Raw genomic sequence first — 25,385 nt, 5'->3', positions numbered from 1 at the left:
GTGGTGGAAAATTTGTGTCAGTTCGGTGAACCTACAACTTTCCCATACAGAAATGTGAGGAAATTGATTTTTTCAACAACATTTGAGGTTTGCAAGGGATTCCGAGAAAGGAAATGTTGGAGGACCCACGCAAGCTATACCTTGCTAATCTCCCCCAGGTGTGTAGTTTTCAGAAATGTGTGGGTTTAGTAGGTTACTGTAGGTGGCAGCCGAGCCTGGGGCTAAAAACTCATGGGACCCCCCTTGCAAAACCAGGCTCTTTTGTGATAGGTAATTTTGATGTCACCTCAGTAGGTTTTGGGCCCTTGCCTGTCGCGGGTACTTGACCCACTCACGTGAGTGATGTACTATTTTTATAGAGAGACCTGGGGGGATGGTTCAAAGAAGGAAATTTGAGGATCCATGCAGATTCCAATACTTTCACACACAGAAGTTTGAGAAAAAAGTTATTTTTTCATCTAAATGTGAGATTTGCAGGGGATTCTCAGTAGGGAAATGTTCGGGTACCTATGCAAGCCACACCTTGCTAGACTCCCCAGGGTGTCTAGTTTTCAGAAATGTGTGCCATTGGTAGGTTTCCCTAGATGGCCGCCGATCCCGGGGCCAAAAACTCACGGGACCCCCTTTGCAAAACCAGGTTGTTTTGTTATAGGTCATATTGAAGTCACCTGAATAGGTATTGGGCCCTTGCCTGTCATGGGTACTTGACCAACCCACATAAGTGAGGTACCTTTTTTCTCAGAAGACTTATGGGAATGCAGGCTTGTTGGAATTTTGTGGATCCACACAGATTTCAGAACTTTCCACCACAGTAATGTGAGGAACATGTGTTTTTTAATAAATAATGAGGTTTGCAAGGGATTCTGGATAGCAGAACCTGGTGAGAGCCAAACAAGTCACCCCATCCTGGATTCCCCAGGGTATCAATTTTTTAACATATATAGGTTTGCTAGGTTTCCATAGGTGCCGGCAGAGCTAGGGTTTAAAATCTACAGCTAGGCTCTTTTCAAAAAAGAGTGTCATTTGTCACTGTGAAATGGGGTGTGTTTAAATTAGGTTTTGTACATGGGCCTAGGTTTTTAGTGTGCACAAACGGGTCTAAAACCCATTTGCGCACACTAAAGATTGTTGTCCATCTGGCCCGAATATTTTTTTTAAATTAAGCAAACACTTCTCAAAAGGGAAACATATACCTACATAATTTAGAAACACATTAATGCATAACATAACATAAACACAAAAAGACAATTTAACATGTCACAAAATAAATTAACAAATAAATTACATTATCAGTTACAATTTTGTTTCTGATTTCCTTACAAAGACGGGTGTCGACAAGCTGGCAGGGTAGCTAGACGTGCACTGCCCCTGCTCCTCCCCAATATTGTGCAAGTTTTGTTCCTGTTTGCAATTGAAGCATGCCGCTGGGCTACTGCAGTGGAGGTGGAAGGGGCGGGCATGTTTTCAGCTGTAGCTTTCTATGAGGGGTGGATGGGCCACAATGACTGATGAGGGAGGACATGCCCTCTGCAGCCACGGCAGCCTACGGCCTAACGATCAAACCGACGTTGAACCGGGCCCTCGCTCTGAACTGATAGCTTCATCATCACTCCAGTGGCTGCACCTCAGATGTGTATGCCAAGTGGTCTTGGAGGGAGCTTTGGTAGACCGTGCTGGCCTGGGAGGACTAAGCAGAGTATCTCCAGGCCAATGCTGATGTGGGATGCCACTGTCTGTTATGTTGGAGCGCTTTGTACAGTGCTCTAACCAGGATAATAGCGTGTTGTTGGGCCGTAGGCCGCAAATAATGAGGCAGGACACTGGAAATGCATGCAAGCACTGATCGCATGGGTGTCGGTTCTGACGCCATTTGCACTCGCACATCAATTTATTTCCTCCGTTCCGCGCTACGCCGCACAAACTGAACTTCTTAGGTCCACAGGGTGAACTCACAGCCCACCCCTGCGTGTGCTCCTATACAATGAGCACTTCCAAAATTGGATATCACAAGGAGCGATATAACCTTCCTCCGCAAACAAAACAAAATTGACAAATGACAATATTCAACATTTTGCATGACCAATGAGCTGCATATATACTCTAAAGCATGAGACAAAAGTATCACATGCATAGATCACTCCCAAGGTAACTTCAATAGTGAAAGTTCTTTAGATGACTCAAATTTGCAGGATTGCATCTCAGGCTATAGTGGGTGCAATTCTCTCGACACTCACAATTGTCATTAACGTCCACAGGATACTCAGAAACATCTTTTTGAACACTTACCGGAGAGGCTGACTCCCTTAGCTCCTTGATCATTATTGCCAGTGTCAGACAAACCGTCCCAGTGACAGTCATCAGAATTATTGTCTGCAAGGCTGGGTTCCTCATTAGGAGGCCCATGATACTTTTTAAATGCTGACACATTTCTGGTAAGCACCCACACACCTCTCCTAAAGGTAGCTTGCGTGCCCCTAACATGGATAACATGTCATGGATCTTTCTTAAAAGGAAGTAGAAATGTACTGCCAGTATGTCGGTCTTGAACGAGAACCAGGTCCCCAGTCAGAAGTGGAGATGTCTCAGCTCTGCATTTCATCGGCTCGATGAAATCATCGGCTCGCTTCTCTTTGCACTCCACAACATTATCATTGAGACTTTCAGGAGCCCAATTGGGATGATGAGGGATTGAATCCCAAACCACTCGTCCCATGGACATGTGCACAGGCGCATATCTTGTTGTCGTGATGATAGGTCTGTCGAAAGTCTCTTAGGAAAGCATAAATGGATTTTTCCAACGAATCACCATGCGCCTAAGCTATTCGGAGGACTTTATTCAATGTTCACAAGAAGCTCTTTGCTTTACCAATGGACTGGGGCCACTTCAGGGTAGTTTTCTTATGTACAATTCCATTGGAGGCAAGATACGATGCAAACGCTTGTCCCTGAAAGTGTGTACCATTGTCTGTCCTATTCTCTTTGATGAGTTCATGATTGGCCATCACCTGCTCCAGTTTGGGTATGACTTCTCCAGCACTCAGAGATGACAGAACCTCTTCCTCTGGGTACTTAGCGTAATCATCAATGACCACAATGGAGTGTCTCCCATCTGGGAGACTTCCAAAATCCGTGCTGGCCCTCAGCCAGGGGCCTTGTGGTCATCACTTGGACAGGATTGGCGCTGCAGGATTTGGTTCACCACTGCAAGATCGCACAACTTCCTCCACCTTGTCATCCATGAGAGAGAACCAGACTTTGATTCTCAATCTTCTTTTAGTTTTCACCATCTCCTGGTGCCCTACATGCGCCAAGCAGACCACTCTGTCCACAAGAGTTGACGGAATTACTAGCCGGTGACCCCGGAGCAGGCACCCATGAGGATCCATACTTAGCTCATGTCTCATTTGGTGCAAACTCTCAATTATCTTCCTAGTAAGGGAAGTGAACATGGACAATTGACTTCGTAGAGGATGCCATTTGTACCACATCCAACACCTTCTGAAGGCATCCATCTTCAGCTGTGGCTTTGCACAATTCTAATAAGGATATCGGCAGTGGAAGTGAGCGGTCTGCGATATATCTGAAGTATTTGTTAGTTTCTTCGGCTTCGTCCATCTCGACGCTGGTAGCCCCTCGAGGATGACATAACAAGTAATCAGCAGGATTATTAGCCCCAGGATATTCAATCTTACAATTGTACTCCTGCAGCTGTGGCATCCACTTTTGTTTGCGAGGCGGTGGCTTGGACGCTGTCCCAGGGAACCAGGAACGGATTCCCATAAACATACAGATGGAAATACTGGCACCCCAGTGTACCGCTATTGCTTCTATTTCTATTTGTGACTATCTTTGCTCGGTGGCGGTCAATGTCCGACTTGCAAAAGTTGCGGGAGTATACTCAAGGTTATCAGTCATCCGCTGAAGTAAAACAGCTCCAAGCCCTTTTGGCCCAGCATCTACGGCAACTTGAGTCTGTTGTTTTGCATCGAAATTTTTCGATGTTGTGGTGCTTGATAAAGCATTATTCGTCCCATTGAATGCAGCTTCTTGGTTTGGGCTCCAAACCCATGGCACTGATGCTTTGGTCAGCTCCCTTAAAGGTGTTGTGAGGAGGCTATGTCTTTGAAAAATGGGCCAAAGTAGTTGGCCATCCACAGGAAGCTGCGCACTTCGGTCACATTCATGGGAGCCGGGGCCTCCTTGATGCCTTTGACCTTTTCAGGGTCAGGAGCAATCCCCTACACCATAAAGGTATACCCAAAGAATTGCAGTCTTTGTTTAAGGAATTCACACTTTTCTCGGTGCAATTTGAGTCCCGAATCCTGTATTCGCTGGAGAACCTGCTGCAGCCAACTGTTGTGTTCAGGTATTGACTTTGCATGAACCAGAATGTCATCACTTACATTCATCACGCCTGGAAGGTCAGTTAGGAGTTATTTGATGGTATTTTGGAATACCTCCAGTGTGCTTGGGACTGCGGAGCTCAGCCTCTTGTACCACCTCAATCCCACATGCATGGAATCATTGCTTCTTCCAGTTTACACAGTTCTTGTTCCACAAAGGGTCTCAGATGAAAAGCGACCCATCTGTGTCGCAGGGCCATGGCTGCACCGAGGGGTCAATATGAGGGTGTATCTCTTTGTCCTTTAGGCATAGAATCCCATTGAATACCTTGGGGATTTCCTTGAGTATTTCGCTCATGCTTTCTCGGTGTAAGCCAAAGGCAAACTTGACAATGCCCAGGGCCTCTGCTGACTTGCACCCACGCACCATGCCATGTCCTTCTTCTGTGACATAGACCACCGCTTCATCCTCCTGTGTGTCATAGGCCAGGGTCGTTCTGAACTTTCCTTTCATAGCCAAAAGTTTGGACTGTCCATAGGCAAATACTGTAATTTTCACTGGAGTCAATGTGGGAGGAGGTGTCATCCCTTGGTGAGCCTCACGGGACATGATGTTTATGGTCCCCCCCATATCTACAATCACTGCTGAGGGCCGTCCCCCTACCAGAACTTGGCACTGTGGCAAGCGACTTTGAGTATTCGAGGCTGACCCTACCATGAATACAGAATGTACTGTGTGTTCTTCATGACCATCATCATCTACATCTCTTCCTTGCTACTGTGTCTCTGGGATCACATGCACTTAGGACCTCATCGCTTTTCCTCTATTCGATTTACAGAATTTCATTAAGTGATTCATTTTTCCACATGCCGTGCACCTTTTTTCTCTTGCAGGGCACTCCGACGGTCTATGTTATGGTCCCTGACAGTAGCCACAAGTGTTGGTTCTCTGGCTTCTGGATCTGACTGGTACAGTCACTGGGGTTAGGGTGACCACATTCACTGGTTCAGTCTTTATGGGTACCTGCAAGGCTGCCTCCATATGGGCCATCCTTGCTTTTGAGAGCTCTTTAGTCCTCCCCATGGTAAGTATCTCTGCAAGGGACTTCCCTGATTTTTCCAGGATTCTTTCCCGCAGGTTCGCTGAAGTGCACCCTTGAATGACTTGGCCACTAATCTCCTCCTGAAAACCACATGTGCTGGCTAGCTGCTTTAACCTGGCATGAAATGCATCTAGTGACTCTTCAGGCTGTTGCCTGTCTTGTCTCAACACAAAGCGTTCGTAGTCATGATTTGCTATAGGCTCAAAATGAGCATTGAGGGCTACGATGAGCCTGAGATGAGTCTGTGGCACAGCCTCTGTCTCTGTCTTGGCTATTGTATGCACATCCTTTCCCCCAAGATACAAGATTAGTGCTCTCTTCTGTTCATCTTTTAACTTTATAGCTTCGAAGAACAGCAGAATACGCTCAACCCACTCTCTCCACCTCCGGCCTGAGCAGGTGGGGCCCCTCGACCAGAAATGACTCTATAGCAGGGATGTGAGCCATGAGTGGGAAAACTCAAAGTAACTGTACTGCCCCTTCAACAGACAAATGATACTGCTGCTCCAGTGGACAGCCACAACATCTTGGAGAACTAGTTCCCTCTGCCAGCAGGTACTTGCAGTTCTCCCCCCTGGGCACTCACAGCCTCCAGACAGGTCAGCACGAGGATCCACCAAAGCTGCCCTGCACAGACAAACAGTGGGGTGCAGCCAGCACCTTCTGAGATGGTCCTCTCACCAGTTCAGCCAGCACCTGGGCCCCTGGAAATGAATTCCAAGCAGTACCGCTCACCCTATGATACTGTGCCGACCGCCACCTGGGATCACGAGGGACACCCCTTGTCGCAAGAAATGTTATGTCTGGTTGCGTTGTCTAGCTCTTCGACTGGGATGATTGCTGGATGGCGCCTAGTTGGGCCATAGGCCACAAATAATGAGGCAGGACACTGGAGATGCGTGCAAGCGGTGATTATGTGTCTGTCGGCTCTGACACCACATGCTCGACCTCAGCAATTTATTTCCTCTGTTCTGTGCTATGTGGCACAAACCAAACTTCTTATATCTGCAGGGTAAACTCACAGCCCACCCCTGCGTGTGCTCCAATACAATGAGCACTTCCACCATAGGATATCGTGAGGAGCAATATAACACTGTCTTCCTAGTAGTGTGAGTGGGCAGGATGTGGCATTAGCTCTGATGTGAGCCCTCATTGATGGAGCATAACGATGGGCTGAAGAGATTGGCAATGCCAGATTTGAGCTAGTTTGACACATTTCCCCCAGGGTCCCTTGAGATGGACATCGTTCCTTTGGAGTGACATCAGCTTAAAGGGGAAGCGTGTCCTCCAAGATGTCCTAGAATGAGGGGGCAAACAATCTCGACCTAAGCACAGAAGCGGCAGAGCGTCCCCTAGATTAGCCTGTCATCTACCCCAAGGACTCCCCTCACCCAATCTGCGGCCAGGGAGTGCTGGTTGATGTTTCTGGCAGATGCCCTCATATTGTGTGGTGATCCAAGGGTTTACCAAACTGCGCTTGAAAAGAGATAGATGATTGAGCCCAGCATCTCTCACCATCTTGACTGAAGCAGATGGTGTACCCAAGGATGCTGCCCACCAAACCAAAGAACAAGAAGAGGTAGAATATTTAAGAGTCAATATCTCAGTTTTATTAGTGGCTATTTGCAAGCTGTTGCAAGACATCTAATTTGCAGCCACTTTAATCCCGAGAGAAACTCATACTCAGTCAATGCTCATGCACCATCCAATCTTAGGATGATTTGGATATCATCCGCATAAAATACATAAAAGAACATAGGGGCATATTACCAAGGGCCTTATCGCCGCTTTAGCATGAATTTTTCCCGCTAAAGCGGCGATAATTTTATCGCCCTATTACCTTTAAGTAGATAGCGATCATATTGGGGCCTACTTTGCATGTCAGCGATAATTATTGCTAATGACATGCAAAGTGGGCGTGCCAAGATGTTAGTGACTGGAAACAGTCGCTAACATCGGTATCGGTATCGGATCGGTATCTCCTATTATCTACTTTTGGAAATATTCGCTCTAAGCGCGAATATCTCCAAAAGCTAACACCTACCAAAAGCAGTTCTTAGCCATGTTATCCAATGGAAGGTGGATAACATGGCTAAGAGCATTGTCACGATAATTCATGAATATCGCAGATTTTTCAGCGATATTCATACATTTCGCAGGATTTTTACCGCTTTTGAGATAAACCTTGATAATATCAAGGTAGCTCAGCGGTAAAAATCCTTGGTGCTCGGCGATATAATTTTACCCGCTAACCATGCATAGCGATAATTATCGCTATTGCTTGGTAATATGCCCCAAAGCTCTTAATTAACCCTGCAAGCGGTGCTATATAAGATTAAATACAGAGGAACCGTGAGATTCTCTGCAATATAAATGTTGATAACATGAACAAAAAAGGTGCTTGAAACCCAACAGGCTACGATACATTAAGAAAATAACTGGAACCAGGATAGTGACTGGTTAGTGATACCCAATCCAGCAAGTTTAGTTAGTAACCTGTTGTGACACATAGCGTGAATGGATGCACAAAAGGCGGCAGTGGCACCTTTACCCAGCAGCAAACTGTAACAAATGCCATTAGTTTAACATGATAAGGGTGAAAAACCACTTGGACAAAATAAAGTAATGAATTGAATGTAATATATTTGGCCAGTGGGTGTTAATAATAATTTTTGCATACATTGCGCAATAAGGAAGCAAAGAGATTCAGCGATAACTGATCAACCTAAGAAACCATATATGAAGGGGCGCACACAAATGTCAGCAAAAGAAATTGAAAAAAACAACATGAAAGAGCGTTGGAGGCAAGATAACACATACACTTTTGGAGGAGGGTGACTGTTCGGAATGTACAACTGTCCTCTTCACTGAAATATCCTGAAGGAAGATGGCATCTTTGTGTTTGACATAGCACATGCAAATAAAGCAGAACGAATGTCTGAAGACAGTGAGGGGTGACCCTGAGACATGGTCTTAAAGGTGACCTCATTCCAACTGAAGGTAGCTAGAAAATGAAATCCAAACTGCTTTAAAGGGTTTTATGTTATTTTTTCAATACATATTACAGAGCATCATGAACAGAAGGAGAGAGATGCAAGTTGTCTCAAGCAAGTTCAACAGGTGATGGGTTATATCTCAATCCATGTTTACATGTTACTTTGTGCCCTGAATTATCAGGTGAAGCCAAAAATGATTTGCTCAGCTGTCATGGAAAATTGGGTATGCCACACTCTGAGTGGCAGGAAATCACAGGAAGGTTTTGGGCAAATGCCAAAAGCTACAGAATAAGTGGAATGGGTCTGGCAGGAGGAGCAAGAGAGGGGCTGGTTGCAAGACACTGATGTGGTGGGACATCAATTTGTAGACATAATTCTGATGTGCAGGGGGATAGAGGCCGAGGGGTGCTTGGAGCTGGTTATTACGAACTCCACAATACCATATTGGCTACACTGAAAACTAGGAAGTTTGGTATCAAACTTCTCAACACATTAAACCCACACTGATGCCAGTGTGGGATTTAATAAAAAATGCACACAGAGGGCATTTTAAAGATGCCCCCTGAAAAACAACCAGCCCTAGTGTGTTCCTTGACTGGTACCCACCAGCCTGCCACCATGAGATATATTTCTGGACTCCTAGGGTGGGAGCCTTTGCTCCCTGAGCCCAGGCCAGGAAGAATCATGAGTGGCAGGGGAGCTTCAAAGGCGTAGCAACCTTTGTATTTTGAACCCCAGCCTCTCCTGATATCAGGAGCAGCCCCCTTCCTGTCTCCCCTTTTTTTCGTCAGGAAGACAGGGGTAAAAACTAGCCAGCCCAGATGGTGTGCCTACCTCTGCCAACTCCATATCTCAGGTGGCAGAAGCGAGATGAAGCACTCTCTTCAGTGCCCACCACCTTGCAGATGGCAGGCACTCCCCAATCAGGATTAGGTATTGTGCTCACATCAGGGTTTAGTCACCCTCAGGTCAGTAGCCTATTGGCTACTGACCTTGAGACCCCTAAAACGCCCCCTAAAACAGTATTTAGGGGGCAGCCATGAACCAAGAAAGCAGATTCCGTTAACCAAGATGAAAAAGGACAAGAGAAGATGCCCAGCAGAGGAGACTGCAGAGAACAACTGACTTGGCCCTAGACCTACCGGCCCGTCTGCAGTTTCCGGAGACACTTCGCAAAAATCATCTTGTCCTGCAGCCAGTGACCTCAAGAACCCCAAGGGGGACTGACTGCCTTCAACAAAGACCGGATCTCCTGTGTACACAAGTTCTGTTCAAAAGAAACACCAAACAAAGACTCTGAGCCTGCTGGGGAAAAACAAACCGGACGCCTTGGAACAACCACAGCACCCATTACCTACCGCCCGAGTTCAAGTGGCCCACCGGTCCCAGCGAGGTCCCCAAGTGCTCCGGAATCTGAGTCCACCATGGGTTGACCCCTCCAGGACTCCCTGACATCACCTGCAGCCTCTGCACAGAGAGCCCCCCCAACTTACCTGCCCAGCTGTTGGTTCCTCCTGGAATCTTCCTTGACTGATCTTGCAGTTAAAAACCAAAAACGAAAATCCCCATTGAAAACCACATGACACCCGATGACAAAACAGCACCCTGCACTCAGCCGCCCCTGTGCCGCTGCTGGTGCACTTTGTGCGCTAAACCAGATCCCCCTTTGCCCTGAGCCTAACACCAGGAGCTTGTCTCCCACAACCTTGTGGCTGTCTCGCCAGTATCCACCAACGGAGGCCCCCTATCCCTCATTGGATAACATTGGGCCTCAGCACTCTGCATCCGGCCTTCCTAGTTCCGTTGAGGGTGTAACAAGAGTGTATCCTTGACCCTGGAGGAATCCTTGTTCCAACCCCAGAAGTTCAACTTCAAATACTGATTACTTACCTGGTAAACGTTAACTTCATTTCTCTCCATAGGAACGTATTGACTGTTTTTCTCAGAAAAATGTTCCAAGTGTGGAGTTGACTTGTATGGAAACCTGAAAAATAACAATTGTGCAAAACTGATTTTACTTACCTTTTCTTTAGGAAATGTCCCAATGTATATCTACAAAGTGGGACTGTGAGGAACCCACGGCCAAGGTAGTGCACAGCCTGTGGACAGTAATGTCTCTACAAAATTTTTTGAATGAACTTTAGACCTAGTTACACAAAGGTGCTCAAGGCAAAGGTTTTTTATATACGTATTGCAATTGCCTAATCATCATTTATCAAAAACATAGAAACATGATTATGAACATTATATGCATGCTAATAAACATGTGTGCAAATTCATAGATATCAAATTTTCAAACAATTAAATAACATAAACAATACATTTATAAATGTGAAAAAAAGACGTTATTAGCTTCGAAAAGTTCCAAAGTCCCAATGCATTTCGGGTTCGTAGTACTGAACCCTTCGTCAGGGGAATACGGTTCTGTCAATTATGTTTCAAAATCCACAGTAATCTATGACACAACCAAAAAGCAGTCATTATACTGCTATGAAAATAGGGTTTGCACTCAAAGTTAAAGTGGGTGCTCTTTAAAAAGGGAAAATGATGGTGTGTTTTTTAACTGATAGAAATCACCAGAGCGTTTGAAAATAATACATAGTGTGTATACCATCGCCCATATTAGCTCTAGGAGAGTAACAGAAACAATGTGTAATACGCTTGCCTTTAGAAAATTACGCCAGGTGTGGGATGGTCTCGCTACTAAGCACCTGAGAATCTGATGAAAAGAGGACCACAATTTAGGTAAAATTAATGACCTATAAGACAAATACAAGAGGCATCAGAATCGCGCGCTCTGCACTTTAACCACAAGGTTTCTACATCCGTCAATACTCGGGACGTAGAACAGGTTCAGTAGTGCTCGGGAAGTGCAGAGTCACTGCAAAAATGTAAACAAGCGCAGTGTCAATTTACAAGTTTGCCGTGGGGAATTGAAATGAGTACCATAAGAGTACTTAATTAGATATAGCGAACGTACCCGGTCTGGATAAAGGTAGCGGAGCTGTTGATAAACCGTCCATGCGGAAGTAATGAAACGCTGGTTAGGAAAAATGTCCCACAGTGCCTTGCGATTTAAAGGAACACTGTCTAATTCAATGCAACGTGGGCATGTTACATAGTGAAAACAGCTAGTGCGAGAGGGGACTGTGATAAAGGAAAGGATGCTAAACGGAACGATAAGTGGCTGGGACGCATGGTAGCAATATGCATGTGAATAGAGGGAATCAAGGTCGGCTAGTGTGTATAAATACTTACGAAGCAATCTGTAAAATTGTCATTGGGCTAGAAATGAATAAAGAAAAAGGAACGTAATAGAGTAAAGAGAAAAAGATGAAAAAAATGAGAAGAAGGAGGGAGATAGTTGAGTGCAAATCCTTTACAGGTTACAGTTGGTAATACATGAGTTCTCTTGTGTTACTGTTACAGAAAGCATAACATTTCATAATGATCATTGAGCCCATTAGGGGCTACCTTACATAATGTCTTTATCCAATGTGTTTCCCTGCGTGCTAGGGATGTATTTATGTCGATCCCTGGGTTGTTATTAATGCGCTCTAAAACAGGGAAACGCAATTGGGGTATGGTGTGTCCTGCTGTTTCCCAGTGTTTACACTGGGAAACAGCAGGACACACCATACCCCAATTGCGTCCTGCTGTTTACACTGGAAAACAGCAGGACACACCATACCCCAATTGCGTCCTGCTGTTTACACTGGGAACCATTTTTTTGTTGTGTCATAGATTACTGTGGATTTTGAAACATAATTGAGAAGACACCTCAATTGACAGAACCGTATTCCCCTGACGAAGGGTTCAGTACTACGAACCCGAAATGCATTGGGACTTTGGAACTTTTCAAAGCTAATAACGTCATTTTTTCACATTTACAAATGTATTGTTCATGTTATTCAATTGTTTGAAAATTTGATATCTATGAATTTGCACACATGTTTATTAGCATGCATATAATGTTCATAATCATGTTTCTATGTTTTTGCTAAATGATGATTAGGCAATTGCAATACGTATATAAAAAACCTTTTCCTTGAGCACCTTTGTGTAACTGGGTCTAAAGTTCATTCAAAAAATGTTGTAGAGACATTACTGTCCACAGGCTGTGCACTACCTTGGCTGTAGGTTCCCCACAGTCCCACTTTGCAGTTTTGCATTGAGAAACCACAGGGTCTTTTCTCAACACAGGCAGTAGCACGCAATTCCCTCACAAAAGAATATTAAAACCCTCGCATTGCTTCAATTGACAACTACTGACTGTTCAACTAAGGTGTGCAATCACATACCTATTATAGTATCCAATGTATATCTAGGCATATCACACTGAGTAGAAAAAGTAATCTAAAAAGTAATGTCAAAAGTAACGTAAAGTAACTTACTTGTAATTTGCATTACAAAGTCGATATAAAGTATATGTACATCATTTCACAGTATTGCATTACCAGTAATTCAAACTGTAACCATTTCTAAGTACATTTACAATTGCATTTTAAACTGTATATTTGCTGCAAAGTATTTACCAACTTACCTGTGCCAGGCTTGCATGTTCTAGAAAATAACATCGTTAAAGAATATTTTCATACAAAACCAATTGGTCTGAAGTTCAGTCTTTGAGTGAGAAATCATTTGCTGATTGAGTGGGTACATCAAATGCTTAACACTGTCCTCTGGTACTGCCTTACTGCTTAACCACACTACCACAAATAGAGAGTAAGGTTCTATCTAACTTTATCTCTGCCTACCTGAGGGGTTCCACTGGACTCTGTGTACACTAGAACTCACTTTGGTATAGTATATACAGAGCCAGCTTCCTACATTGGTAGATCAGCAGTGGTATATACAATTTTGCATTTGTTGGACTACTTGGTTACCACCTGATCACATGACAGAACTCTTAATTTTTCTTTGGAATTCAGATTTTTTCAAAGTTGTATTTTTTGTAAAACTACTAAAAGTCTCGTTAGGGCCTTGGCTAGGTTCCTTTAGAATTTTAGAAAAATAAAAAGTCACTTTAGCTAAGGTTAGAGGGGTTAGAAGTTTTTTTAACTATGTCTCAAAACAATATCCCAGCTGTTAGTGAAAATACCCACTATGACATAGAGGACTTGGTTGAGGAGCTCGACCTCACACCTTACCTTCACTTGCCTTTCAATGAGTTAAGGCCTCTATGTAAAACATAAAACAGAGCCATGGGGTCCCATCCCACCTAACAAAAGACCAGGAGCTGTTGGCTGGGTATGCAAAGGAACAACCATCTGAAAATGATGAAGTCAGATGAGGAAATAGAGGGAGGGGATGACCAGGTAGATCAACCTTCCCCACTTCTTAGGGAAAAAAGGACCCCTGTGGCCTTTCTCCGAGAATCATCCTCTCAGTACCTACATCCCACATAGGTGGGTCAGGTACCACTGAGGAAAGCCTCAATGAGGAGGACATCCTGCTAGCCAGACTGACCAAAAGATTAGACCTAGAGACCAGACTCCTGGCCCTGGAAAAATAAAGAGCAGAGATGGGCCTAGGACTTATCAATGGTGGCAGCAATTGACTAAATAAGGATAAAGAGCAATCTTTTGATCCTAAAAATACCCAAAGAGATTACCCTAAATATGATATCACAAAATGGTTCACAGCCTTTGAGAATGCTTGTGAGTCAGAAGAGTTAAGAAAACTCACTGGGGGCCACTCCTTTGGGAACTGTTCTCTGGTAAGTGCAGGGACAGACGTCTGACCCTTAGTGGGGCAGATGCTGGGTCCTATGATCTGATGAAGGGAACTCTGATTGAGGGATTTGGGCTCACAACTTAGGAGTATAGAATTAGAATCAGGGGGGCTCAGAAAGCCCAGAGTCAGCCTTGTGTGGAATTTGTAGGCTACTCAGTTAAGATGGCTCACTAGATGGCTTGTTGACAGGAAGCAAAGTGCAAAATGATGATGGTCTTTATGATTTGTTTATGAAAGAACACATACTAAGTAATTGCATTGATGAAAAGTTGCATCAGTATATGGTAGACCTCGGTCCAATTTCTCCCAAAGAATTGGGAAAGAAGGCAGATCATTGGGTCAAGACAAGGGTTACTAGAACATCCACTGGGGGTGACTGAAAGAAAGGGGTTACAAAACCTCCCTATAGGAAAGATAGTGAGCCTCTAAAAGATAAAAGTAAGGAGTCCCAGGTAGCCCCCCAAAAACCTGACCAGGAGGGAGGGCCCAAAGACACCTCACAAACTAAAACTGGGTACCAAGGTAAGAATTGGGATCCTAACAGGGTATGGTGTCACAGCTGCCAAAAGGCAGGACACCACACAAAGGAACCTAGCTGTCCTAAAGTCATTACAGCTCCTAGTGTAGCTCTAGCCTTTGCCAGTATAGCTTTAGAGGGTGATTCCTCAGACGAGGAAGCCCTCATAGCCCTCAACTGGAAGATGGGCTCAAAAGGTGAGTTGGAGATTCCAGAGGGGAGTAGGTACTTCCACCACCTACTGGTGAATGGCATCCCAGCCCTTGCCCTGAGAGATACCTGCGCCAGTCACACTGTGGTACATGCCAGGTTGCTTCTCTCAATCCAGTATGTCCCAGTGAAAACAAAAAGAGTAAGGATTGGCCCAGGGGTGCCACTGTTAGGCCTGTGGTTTAGTGCTCCTGGAAATAGATGGGTCCCTTAGATGGAGAAAGGTTGTAGTAAGTAAAGACCTCCCCTCTTGATTGTCCCCTTATGAATGACCACCCAGTGGTTGGCTGAAGCTAAAGAGAGGTAGTGGTCCAATTCCAGACCTCATCCAAGAAACCTGGGGAGGCTAAACATGCAGTTAGTACAGCTAAGCCACAAAAGAAAAAGAAGAAACAGTGTAGGAAAGGTGAGCAACTGTTATCTACAGTTCGAGTGGGCAAGGGAGATTTTATCCCAGTAAGGGAGAGCTCCAGAATTGGCACTGATGAAGTCCCCCCTAGCCAACAAAAAGCCCTGACGAGTCAGGCAACTCTCCAGCCTGAGTTGGCAGCTCTTCCGCTGGCAGAACAGAGGGTGAAAGAGGGGTGCTCACTACCAAGTGTAGTGACCCCCACCCTAAATCAGCAAACAGGCAACCAGAACCCAAATAAGTCTGTAAGGTTGACCCTTCACTTACCAGTGAGGAGCTAAAGGTGGGTTTCTGGGCACTGACAGCTGTCAGTAGCCTCTGCTGGGTGTTATCCTTTATGGCAGCACTGTCCTTGGCATGGTGGCCTAGCCCCTGCCAAATAGAATGTTAGGCCCCCTGATCTTATTGGTCATGGTGGGGTTGTTCAAGCTGTGGGTAACCTCTGTGTGTAAGCTGGGGTTTGCCCTAGCTAAGTTAGTATTTTCAGAAATAGGCACCTCTGAACCCAAAAATAAATGATGGGGTGAAGACACTAAAGAGCTAGGAAAGGTGCATTGGTAATTAGGTCTTGAAACTGTGGAGGCAGGCCAGCTCCCTAAAGGGACTGACCTGGACAGAAGGATGTACGGCAGAGTAGGCCCTGCAACTTTCAAACCACTTCCTCTACTCTTCCTCGCCTGAAAGACTGGGAAGACTCTCCCAGCTTTGGCTGAGTCTCCTGGCCTTTGGGCTGGTGGGGGCTTGTGTGGGAAAGTAGGTTTCTGTTTCAGTAACCCCCACCCCCACTTTTTTACCAGACTACTGATGCACTTTGACTTGATGTGCCCTGGGTCCCTGCAAATCAGGTTCCCAGGGCCTGTGTTCTTTCCCCAAAACTGACCCAATTGGCATCTCTGGCAACAGACCAGCCCCTGGTAAATGGTACCACAGGTACGCAGGGAGCTGTGACCAGGGAATGCCTCAAAGGGATGCAGCATTTTTTGTGCCACCCTTAGAGGCCCTGTACCTTTAATAAAATATACACACAGAGGGCATCTTAGAGATGCCCCCTGAAAAACGACCAGCCTCTGGTGGGTTCCCTGACTGGTACACACCAGCCTGCCACCACGAGACATGTTTCTGGACCTCTAGGGTAGGATCCTTTGTTTCCTGAGCCCAGAAACAAAGCATATCCTGGGCGGAGGTGTTCACAACTCCCCCAGGCCAGGAAGAACCATCTGTGGCAGGGGTGCTTTAAATAAAGGCCTGGCAGCCTTTGTAATGAGACTCAGCCTCTCTTGCTATCAGGAGCATGCCCCCTTCCTGTCTCCTTATCACCAGGAAGACAGGCGGGAAAAACTAGCCAGCCCAGAAGGTGTGCCCACCTTTGCCAACTCCACCCCTCAGGTGGGGGAGGCGAGGTGAAGCACTCTCTTCAGTGGCTGCCATCTTGCAGCTGGCAGGCACTCTCCAATCGGGATTAGGGATTGTGCTCACTCTCCCATCTGGGGTGAGCACACCAAGGGTGTAGTCACCCTCAGGTCAGTAGGCCATTGGCTATTGACCTATGGAACCCTAAACCGCCCCCTAAATACAGTATTTAGGGGGCAGCCCTGAACAAAGAAAGCAGATTCCCGAAATCTAAGAAGAAAAAGGACGAAAGAAGATGCCCAGAAGAGGAGACTGTAGAGAACAACTGACTTGGCCTCAGCCCTACCGGCCTGTCCGCAATTTCCGGATCCTGTGCCAAAAATTGTCTTGTCCTGCAGTTAGAGACCTCCAGAACGACGGGGAGGACTGACTGCCTCCAACAAAGACTGGATCTCCTGTAAACAGCAGCTCTTTTTGAAAGAAACCCCAAACAAAGACTCTGGGCCTGCTGAGGAAAAGAAACCCGACTCCTTGAACCCCCACTGCACCCGTCTCCTACAGCCGGAATTCAAGTGGCCCACTGGTCCCAGTGAGGTCCCACAGCAATTCAAAGTCAGAGTCCACCGTGGTTTGACCCATCCAGGGCTCTCCGACTTCACCTGCAGCATCTACACCGAGACAGGCCCCCAACCGCGAGTGCCCCGGTAAGGTGAAATTCGACCTCAAAAGACACACCTGCATGCATCCGCCCTGCGCCCCGGAGAAAGGAATCTGAGGTGCACCTCTGTTCCTGAGTCCCCCAACTTACCTGCCCAGCTGTTGGTTTCACCCAGAAGTCTTCCTGGACTTAGCCTACAGCTAAAAACCAAAACTGAAAATCCCAATTGAAAACAACAGGGCACCCAATGCCAAAACAGAAACCTGCACCCAGCCACTCCTGCGCCGCTGTGGGTGCACTTTGTGTGCTAAACCGAATCCCCCTTTGCCCTGAGCCTAACACCAGGAGCTTGGCTCCCACAATCTTGTGGCCTGCTCACCAGCACCCACCAACCAGAGGCCCCCTATTCCTCATTGGATAATATTGGGCCTCAGCACTTTGCACCCGGCCACCCCTGTGTCGCTGATGGAGTAACAAGAGTCCATCCTTGACCCTGGGGGAACCCTTGTTCCAACCCCAGAAGCTCAACTTCAAAGACCGATTACTTACCTGGTAAATGTTAACTTCATTTCTCTCCATAGGAAACTATTGATGTTTTTTCTCTGGAAAATGTTCCAAGTGTGGAGTTGATTTGTATAGAAACCTGAAAAATAACAATTTTGCAAAACTGATTCTCCTTACCTTTTCTCTAGGAAATTTCCCTGTGTGATATCTAGGCATATCACACTGAGTAGAAAAAGTAATCTCAAAAGTAACGTAACAGTAACTTACCTGTAATTTTCATTGGAAAGTCGATACAAAGTATATGTACAGCATTTCACAGTATTGCATTACCAGTAAATCAAACCATAACCATTTCAAAGTACATTTACAATTGCATTTCAAGCAGTATATTTACTGCAAAGTATTTATCAACTTACCTGTGCCAGGCTCGCCTGAATATTTTTATACTAAACCAATTGGTCTGAGGTTTAGTCTTTGAGTGTGTGAAATCATTTGCTGATTGAGTGGGTACAACAACAGCTTAACACCGTCCTATGATACTGCCTTACTGCTTGACCACAATACCACAAATAGATGACCACAATACCACAAATAGAAAGTAAGGTTCAATCTAACTTTACCTCTGCCTACCTTTGGGGGTCCACTGGACTCAGTGCACACTATACCTCACTTTCGTATTGTATTTACAGAGCCAGCTTCCTACAGTCACCCCAGGTCAATCCTATGGTGCTGCATCACTGCTTGTGTCATCCAGGAGTCACTGGTCACATCTGCTCTCAGGACATTAGCTCCACCCCTTGCTGATATCACTGCCAGGGCCTTTCCCATAAAAACTTCGAAGAGGACCCTCTCCCTCCTGTGTCCTAGTTTTCTGGGCTTTCTCCTTTTTCATTGGGCCTGGGCTGTATACCCAAAGGGGATGATGGACGGAGTGTTGAACATTGCAAGCACTCATCTGGGTTTAATCCATTGTCATTATTTAGCTCACTCTGCCACCCCAGTTCAAACATGACTATATGCAAATCAGTCTGGCCCTTTGCATCATGGGAACAGTCCAGCTCGAACTGCCAAGCCATGTCTTCCCTGGACTGGAAAAAAACATCCTGGGACCGGTTTCTGGCTAATTATCCGTCATCAGCCAGGGTAGCTTGAATCCAGTGGCAAAGTGAGCAAGGGACCCACATCTGGACATACCCTTTCAACTTAGGGCAAACAAAGCAAAACCAAAGGGGATGATAGGCAGAGTGTTGAACATTGCAAGGACTCACCCCCAGTCAACTGATCTGGGTTTAATCCATCTTTATTCCTTAGCTCACTCCACCACCCCAGTTCACCCCAGTTTTGCCATATGCAAATCAGTCTGACCCTGTGCCTCATGGGAACAGTCCAGCCCGAACTGCCAAGCCATGTCTTCCCTGGACCGGAAACAAGCATCCTGGGACCGGTTTCTGGCTAATCAGCCGTCATCAGCCAGGCTAGCTTGAATCCATTGGCAAATGAACAAGGGACCCACATCTGGGCCTACCCTGCCAACTTACCTGTGTCTACCAGCATAGGTACTGTGTAACAGGTAATTAACAGACACAGACTTTTTTCCCATCACATCCCTCCTTAGGAGCTGAGGGAAGCACATATAATTACTCCTGTTCTGTATGGCAGCCATTAATGCCGACATGTAATTGACTTGGCCCAGCAGGATGATATAGGACCTGGGCAGAGATCCTGAGCAGAGTCTGCGAAATATGACAATCCTGGAGAATCCATACAGTGTAAACGGATCACATTGGGGCCTGTGAAAATGAACTATGTGCAAATTTTTCACTCCAGTTCCATACCTCAAGGGACTTTGTAGGCCTAAAGAAGCAAAATTGTACTCTAAGGCAGAGTTACTTCTATATGTGTAATAAAGTGTCACTTCAAATCATACTGAGTTTCCCTATCAAGAACTATTTCAGGTCAATATCTAACTCTGCAGAGTCCCCTCTGCACCAGGTTACCTGTGCACAGTTAATGGGCTTTGCACAACTGTAGTCTCACATGTGCAGTGTGTGCATTTATTTACCACCAAGTGCCTATTACCCTACATATGTAGCAGCAACCTTATCTTAAAGGTAATAGGGAGAACAAGGGTACCCCAATATGTGAACCTGGGGTGGTAAGCTGTTTGGGAAAAATGGTCCTGGTGTTCAGGGTCCATTCAGAAGTGCCCCTAAATGTAACATGTAAATTGATACTTGTATAGCGCACAACTCACCCGCAAGGGTCTTAAGGCGCTTGTACGAATACTGCTGTGGAACCCATCCTGGCTTTCCCTGAGAGGCGCAATGTAGCAATCAAGGACCCCCTGTTTCCAACAAATAATCCGTAGTACAGGGAAATACTCAGTGTGAAAGAAAATACCAGGTGTCAACACTAAAGAAATAAAGGGAAAATGTATAGAAAGCACACAAATGAAGTAGTTAAAAAGGTGTAGTTGTATTTATTACAAATGGAAAAATAAAAACATTCATATTAAAAACATTACAAATGATGATTCAAACTGCACCGACAAATCTATGGGTAACCTAATGACACATAAATCATATACATATATCACAATTACAAGAAAGCAAATTTCAATTAAAAACAACAGACAAGATAAAGCATTAAATCACAAATTGAGAAAATTTCATAAAAAGATCTGGTGGCAAACAATGTAGGTCGACGCGCGTTTCGGCGTTATGGAAAATGCCTTCATCAGGAGCCACAAAAAAAGCTGAAAAACATGTTTAGAACAGAGTTAAAAAAACCAAATGGTTACAATCCTAATTATTAATATAACAGCGAGAGAAATGTCAAACTGTTATCAAAAGTGCTTTCATGACAATAATCCCTACTTGCATAGCTGAAACATACATCTACACAAGGTACAAACTAGTGGGTTAATATTTGAGCAGTGTTAGGCGAGCAGAAGTGCTCTAAAATCGCGAAATGGATAACAGCAAGAATCAAAATAGATGGTACCATGATATGTTTAGAAAGGTATGACTGTAAACAGTCGCCTGTAAGAGTTCAGGCGTCTGAAAGAGCCCATCATTGTTGGCCAGAGTGGTATTGATGGATCTCACACTGTCTATATAGCTAAATGGATATCGCTTTGGAAATTAGTGTCCATTTAAATAAGAAGTTAATTGGATGGGAAAAAATGTCATGAAAAATACTGCTCTACATACCAAACTAAATCCCAATCATTAATTGAAAATTGCAGGGGTACATTTATAGTCGACATAGAAAATGGATCTAGTAAAGGGATGGAGTACAATGGGCCTTCACTTACTGGGCCCTTACTTAAATGCAAGATTCAAGAGGGGGTCCTAAATTTCCAGATTGAATCCTAGGTACCCAGGTCCGGAAAGTAATGAGGATGTCCAGGACAGTACTAGATAGAATAGAAATCTCCTTACCTAAAAAACTCTGATGGTGTATGTAGTAGTCTTCTAAAACAACTGCAAGAGAGCTAGGCGACTCATTTATATTCTGGTAATGCATTGAGTAAGCAGTGCACCTGTAGTAAGGGAAGAAGCATGGGAGTAGTTGGTACATTTCATAAAAGAGGGTTTAAGCTCGCCACTAAAAAGTGGCCAATCAGATTGCAAATGCCAAATGGGCCCTTATCTTACCGTTATACGAGAAAAATGTGCAGGTGCATCAACCTATGGGAGCAGTACCAACAATATTATCTGACATCCCGTAGCAGTTGGTAAAAACGGAGAATTGCAGCCTTTCAATGAAATGAAATTTCTAAAATACAAGAAATAATGAGGTTCCGGTTATTTTACTAGTCTAGGTTACTATGCTGGTCTAGGTTTTCTAAATGAAAGGCCCGCAAATTATGGCGAGGTAAAACAGAAGTATTAATCTTACCGTGGATATACGAATATTTTTTATCTTTCTTAAACTCCTTCCACCTAAGGGAAGCTTTAAGCTCGTATGCTCAATAACATGCCATTAAAAAAAGGAAAATGCCACGGTTTGATGAGATATTCTGTAGCCAACAATGGTGTAGGGTATCTCAATCAGGAGGTTTACTAGAATATAAAGAATGAGAAAGTGATAATTAATAAAAAAGCCTAAATGGTCTAGATAACGTGTGTACTAACAAGGACCTGGAATGTGGTTGAAAGCGGTCTTACAGTGGAATCCGAATGCAAATGATAGCCTCAACCGTGGAGTCCGTATGTAAATGATTGCCTCAGACGCAAAGAATGGCGGTAGATGGCAAGAACACAGCTACGATATAAACCGTGTCTCTGTAGCGATACACAAAAACAAGGGGGACAAAAAAAGGGACTTTTTAAATACTGATGAGTATTGCGAGAAGATAAGCGAAGTATATTACGAGAATGCCGGGTTTACTTCCTTTCCCAACGGCTGCGGGACGCCAGCAGAGATCATTTCCGCGGCTCCCGCAGGTTGATGCACACGCCGGTGACCTTTTTATCCACGGTAAGAACCACACTTAAGCCGCTTCCCGCTATGGGCACCATTTACCTACCCGTTATTTTTACCATGACTAATCCGCCCCTCGTTTTTTTGTTACCTTTCCCTTCCCCATAGAAACAAGGTCGGAATCGTAGCTGTGTTTCCGCCACTTAGCGCCAACCTTTGTCTCTCCGGTAAGATATTAAAGCATGCCGCTTCTCGTAATATACTTCGCTTATCTTCTCGCAATACTCATCAGTATTTAAAAAGTCCCTGTTTCAGCTATGCAAGTAGGGATTATTGTCATGAAAGCACTTTTGATAACAGTTTGACATTTCTCTCGCTGTTATATTAATAATTAGGATTGTAACCATTTAGTTTTTTTAACTCTGTTCTAAACATGTTTTTCAGCTTTTTTTGTGGCTCCTGATGAAGGCGTTTTCCATAACGCCGAAACGCGCGTCGACCTACATTGTTTGCCACCAGATCTTTTCATGAAATTTTCTCAATTTGTGATTTAATGCTTTATCTTGTCTGTTGTTTTTAATTGAAATTTGCTTTCTTGTAATTGTGATATATGTATATGATTTATGTGTCATTAGGTTACCCATAGATTTGTCGGTGCAGTTTGAATCATCATTTGTAATGTTTTTAATATGAATGTTTTTATTTTTCCATTTGTAATAAATACAACTACACCTTTTTAACTACTTCATTTGTGTGCTTTCTATACATTTTCCCTTTATTTCTTTAGTGTTGACACCTGGTATTTTCTTTCACACTTTCCCTGAGAGGCGTCCACTCCTGGGCACCCCCAAGGTGGAGGCCAGGCATCCTTAGCGTTGTGGGGGCCGTTGTGGAGATTAAGCAAGCTATTGCCCAGAGTTGCAGAGTGGGACTCCATGATTGGATTAGGCACCGAGGCGAGAATTATCAGGTCCGTGGTATTTTGAGCCCAAGATCCGCTGAGGTAGGGAATCGAACCCTGGTCCCGGGCCAGACCTCTGCATCAGGGTCTGCCGCTCTAACCATTGAGCCACACTTCTCCACTCCCCTGTAGGGGGCACTATGATTGAGAGTAGGAAACTAATTCTTTAAGGGAGCGGTAAGTTATATAAAGAGGGACATGTAGGTCAGTTTATGACAGATGTTTATTCCAAAACAATAGTATTCTGGTGCGCCCACAATAAATGACAATAGGCGAGACGTGAAAAGTGAGGGTGATATTGTTGTAATTGAATCTATGCCCCTAGTGTAATTTTCCCGATTCATGCCCATATATTGGATATACTTTATCATATCCTTATATAGGCATAGAAATCACAAACCTATTTGGATCTGATCATACAGCCCAAATACGGCATGGCTACTTCCACTAGGTTCCGAGAATTAACAACGATTTCTTGGAAAAACCCGCCTTCAGCAGCTAGGAACTTCCCCCTGCTTGAATGTTAAGTTCTCCAAGAACTCCTGGCGTTTTCCAAGAATTTATGCTTTGAGTGACGATATTAAGTCCAAACATGCATCAAACTCGGGACCTTCAAAGTATGAATATGCTCAGGTTTGCCCAGTCAAACACACGGTGGTTTGGAGCAGTTCGACTATCTACTTGCCCGACGCCCTGCAGCAACAAGTGCCGAAGGAAGCCGACCCTCCAGCTGACGCACAGAGAAAGACGCTGTCTTTTCTCTTGCCGAGAAATCCAGCTCCAGTGTTTCCGGCTTACCCTTGCGGGTATCTGGGAAATCGAGTTCTTAGAGAGAGAGAGAGAGACACAAGACCTCCTTCATGCTAAAACCAAGGTACGGAGCTGATTATACCTCTTAAAGAATTCTTGGAAAAGATTCCTGGCAGAGAACTACTTAACATAGGCTACTCCTCACTTACTCCTTCCCTCGTACTAGACTTAGGTTAGGTACACCGGGGTAGGCGTATTTTAGAAGCACCAGTTGAGTACTTTTAGTCATTATTCATCTCTGTATGTATTTTATACATTTAATGCACTTTATGGCTTAGAAACCATATCATGCTTTTACAGTACTACTTTATAATACTGTTTGTATTATATGCATTGTACTTTATAACCAGTATTACGATTGTAGCAGTTCATTTCCAATGCTTGAGAAAGAAGATTGTTCAATAAATACTTTTATTGAAAACGCCCGTCTCTCTATTTCTCTGCATCTCTGGTGAAACGAAGCATGCATGAATGACTGAGTAAAATAGCTATCTATTGTTTCCGCGACTCTAGAGATTTGATTCTTTATTATTGGGAAACAAAGTTGTCATGTTTATGAAGTTGTCAGAAACTAATCCCTTCTATGAATTCGAGAAAGTTTCTAGTGACCTCTGAGCTAACTGGCACTCACTATTAAGTTTAATATATTCGGTAGAGACCTAGTAGACCTCAGTCCTACGTCTAAACTACAGTATATATTATTCCATAGCGCAGAGCCTATTGGGAATATAGGAACTACACTACATGGCGTCCACCGTTTGGTAAGGCGATAATTTAATGCTAGATACCAGAGTAACTCAGTCGTGCTTTTCACACAGACCCCTTTCTTCCCGTAAAATACTCCAAAAGACATCTGGAGGGGGTAAAAGGATAATATCCACCAAAACTGAGTAGGATGAAAATCCTATGTATTAGTTTTTGGTTTATTCAACGTTGAAGGATAAAGTGTTCTAAAATATTGTGCACCTAATCTTTGTTTCCTTAAAACTTGTTCTGAAAACTTTCATTAAACAATGTTGGTTAACGGGGACAACAACACAACCGGTGGAGCTGCAGTAAATGCGAACCAACCAGGTTTAGACATTACAGGGTTTAATGAAAACGACGATGATGCTGTAATCATCCCGGCAAATATAAGAAAAACCATAACTTTAAAACTTATAGAAAATGGGGTATCATCGAGAGGTGGTAAAGTTATATTTGTAATAGAGGCACATGAATATCGTCAGACAGAGGTATTCTATTCATGGATTACTTTTCCACAAGCAAATCCAGTAACACAGGAGTTCCACTACTACAAAGCAGAGGAAACTCCAGCGGAATACTTTCCTTTCGAGGGCGCTGAAATTCCACTTACTTA

This window comes from Lissotriton vulgaris, chromosome 7 (assembly GCF_964263255.1).
Source record: "Lissotriton vulgaris chromosome 7, aLisVul1.2, whole genome shotgun sequence".
NCBI lineage: Eukaryota > Metazoa > Chordata > Amphibia > Caudata > Salamandridae > Lissotriton > Lissotriton vulgaris.
The sequence above is the reverse complement of the archived record's forward strand: the minus strand, read 5'-3'. Positions refer to the sequence as shown.